Source organism: Aphanomyces astaci (assembly GCF_000520075.1).
Source record: "Aphanomyces astaci strain APO3 unplaced genomic scaffold supercont1.120, whole genome shotgun sequence".
In the NCBI taxonomy this organism is placed as follows: Eukaryota; Oomycota; class Saprolegniomycetes; order Saprolegniales; family Verrucalvaceae; genus Aphanomyces; species Aphanomyces astaci.
The window spans coordinates 16,169-19,673 of NW_009798383.1; the positions used below are offsets into that span (position 1 = coordinate 16,169).

General features: G+C 45.2%; 1 pseudogene across 1 annotated transcript; it reads right to left on the reverse strand.

Annotated features, from left to right (window-relative positions):
• Positions 1–1,433: 1,433 nt before the first annotated feature.
• Positions 1,434–1,506, reverse strand: H257_17800 (annotated as a pseudogene). Its single transcript has one exon. The product of its transcript is annotated as a tRNA-OTHER (tRNA).
• Between the last annotated feature and the right edge of the window lie 1,999 nt (positions 1,507–3,505).

The following is a 3,505-nucleotide window of genomic DNA, read 5'->3' on the forward strand; positions in this document are numbered from 1 at the left end:
CTGCGTTTCGCAGGTTCTGCCTCGCTCTGCGACTCTATGCCCTTGGTGACTACCTTTGTGGCCGTGTACCCGAGTGACCCTTGCCTATGGCATTGCGTTTACTTTATTTTTAAGCCTTTATGGCTGTTATTGATATTTATCATGCATTATTTGCACCTGCTTTCTAAGCACAAACTTTTCATTCACCGCCTTCATTTTCGCCCTCGACCATGGGGCGACTTGTGCACTCTATGTCTGCTCGTGCCGTTTTGAAGTCGGCGGTCTCGTCTGGCCAGCGGCGCTGCTCAAGGATCGGCCGTACGAGTGGCGTCATGGTTTGTGGAAGTTTCTACATGGTGCTCCCACGCCCCCGTCCATCCTACTTGCACTTCATGGGTTTATACCACTACTCTCTGAGTCTTACTTGTACTTTTGCTTCTGGCACATTTACTTGGATGTATCCTTACTCTCTGAGTATTTCTTTGTACTTTTGCTTCTGGCAATTTTACTTGGGTTTTTACCCGCTATTTTTAGCCACACTGTCTTATTCTTCGTTGCATATATGCACTTTATGGTATTTACCATGCTCTTCGAGCACCCTTGCTCTTTGAGCATCCTTGCATTTATGCATTACCTTAGGCATTTGCCTTACTCTATGAGTAACTATGCACTTATGTCCTCAACACTATTTTTTGTGTGTGTTCTGTCCTACCTTTTGCGCCTCTGTTCTCAGGGTGGCTTTTGTAGTGACATACCTTCGGCACTTTTTGGCCTCCGCGAATTTTTCGCTAAGCCCTTTTTGCCTTTGGCATTGCCTCTCTTTGAGAACTTCGTCTCGAAGGCCTTCAGCAGTCCGTTGCCCAGTGGGGTGGCTGTCAAGAAGGGCACTTTGGTGCGTGCTTTGGCCTTTTTCGCCGAGGTTCGGTCACTTACGGATAATATCCGGTCATCCGGAATTATCCGGTGTTCTCTTTCTGTAGAAACCGGACTGTTTATGCCCAATCATAGGTCAGCTAAACAGTCCGTTAATGATCATCTTTAGTTTTGCCCTCGACCACACAAGTGTTCTTCGTCGTCGTTCCTCCCCAGTGCTACCCCCTTTATCGTCCCTCTTGACATTTACTATGAATAGAAGGATGATAGCAACAGCAGCACCAAAATGCCAAGGTCATGTCGCCATGATTAAAGTGTCAACCGTACTGTAATTTTTTGTGGTGTAACTTCCTTACGTGACGATGCTCGCGCTCGTACTAGAACCATATGTTATGGAACCGCTTCGCCAATTGCAACGCGCCTGCTCGACCAGGGGTGGTGTGTAATCTTCGGTTTTATTTTTACTTCGCTTAATGCTTCATACCTCGTGCTTCGACCGAGCTTCTCCGAAGTTCGGCCCTCGTCTTCGTACGCATCCCTTGTTATCCGGATCCCCCACGGGAGGGACGGATAAATCCTTACGGGGAAGGCCGGGGATCGAACCGACAACCTTTGAGTTAAGAAACCAATGCTCTACCACTGATCTATTTTCCCTCCCTTCTATAAAGTTGTCTGGATGCCAGTTGAATTATTGAAAACTTACTATTCAATTTCCGATTGACTGTGAAGTGCAAGACTTCACGTAAACGCAAACCTCCCTAATAAGTTGGACCGAATCGGTCCATTTTGATTATACCACAAATCACCCGATTCTCAAGTAAATTGTGCCATAAATTTTTGAACTTTGGCGGCATCCAAGGACGCACAAAATTTCGAAAAATGAAATATTTCGATTTGGCAACTTTTCTAGTATTAACGGCGCTTTGAAAACTTTTACATGTTGATGCATTGCTAGAGGTTTCTTGAAGGACAGACTATCAATGAATAGTACTCAGCGACGGGGCCAGGCGAAGAATGAGTGAATTTGGACCAGTATTGGCCGAGATAGAGGTGGTTGTGGCTGTTGGGATAATTGACGCCTGTCATGTAGCACGTCCGAGAGATGACAAGGCCACGGATGCATCTACGGTACTGGTCCCAACTCTGAGTACGGCACTCAGCGGTGGGGCCAGGCGAAGAATGAGTGAATTTGGACCAGTATTGGCCGAGATAGAGGTGGTTGTGGCTGTTGGGATAATTGACGCCTGTCATGTAGCACGTCCGAGAGATGACAAGGCCACGGATGCATCTACGGTACTGGTCCCAACTCTGAGTACGGCACTCAGCGGTGGGGCCAGGCGAAGAATGAGTGAATTTGGACCAGTATTGGCCGAGATAGAGGTGGTCGTGGCTGTTGGGAGCCAAAAGTGTGATGACTTCCTCACTTTTCAGACCTGTTTCCGAGCAAAGTCTGCAAGCTTCGAAGTTCGAATCGAAGTTTAAGTCTGGAAAGTCAAGATTTCGCACTTGCTAAAAGTTTCTATTGTTTTCACTTTTTTGGGACTCCCTATTGGCTAGAATTTGTGCCGAGATTGATGTACGACACAATTCCAGCATTTGAACATCACTGTCAGCATGGCGCCGAAAGGAAAAGGACGTGGGAAGGGATGGAATAATCCAGAAGTGATGTTGATGTTGGACTGCGTCGAATCGCACCTAAGCACGCGCAAGTAACCCAAGCACCCGTGAATCCCCCAATAATTGTACATAGCACACTCTATGGTGCCAACAGTATCGTAAAATGTGACCATCTCTTGGTAACTTGTTCCAATCCTATATATCTACAAGTTATATATTGATGGTGTACCCGTACAACGAGTCTTGGCTCGACAAAAGCCCTTCTTTCAGTAAGGCTGCTTGACAACTGACGATTTCACCCATTTTGGGTGTATAAACCTCTATAATATGATAAATACATTATATTACGCGTCGTTTTTTCTAAGTAGTATACTTTAATCAAGTAAAAAATAAAAGTCGATACATTTGTGCGGACCAGAGTAGAACTACGTAACGTAGAAAACCAATTTAAGAACACTTTTTCCGAGATGCTGCGGTGGAAGGAACGAAGCTCAGCATGGATGTATTAGATTCAAATTCCGAAAAGTGCTGGATGAGGCCAAAGCGGAGTTGATTCATTGGACATTCAAATAATTGTGTTTCACGGTCTATTTGACAGACATAAATACCATTTTCGAAGCAAATGTACTCAAAAAGTGAGAACCAGTTATTGGTGCACACAATTAGCTTAAAGTTTGTATACCCATTTGCATATTTTTTGTGTGGTTAGGTTATGTAATTTCAGCAGTTAAATATGAAATCCAGACAGGTAATGCAATTATACAGTTGTGCGTAACTGTCAGTGACCATTTTTGAAATTAACGCGAGTCCGACATTTTAGGAATCCACAACCAGGTGTGCACGAAAAATTGGAGGTCCAACATCACATGCAAAGGTATTTCATGTAATGCGATGAATTACACTACAACGTGCACAGCGTTCTTGCGGTTGGCGTTGACTTGACCATTAGGCAAGGGCTTGAGGCCCATCATGGCAGCGACACGGACACAGCACCAGCACCGCTCTTCGCTTCTTCTTTCGTTCGGAGTGCAAGTCA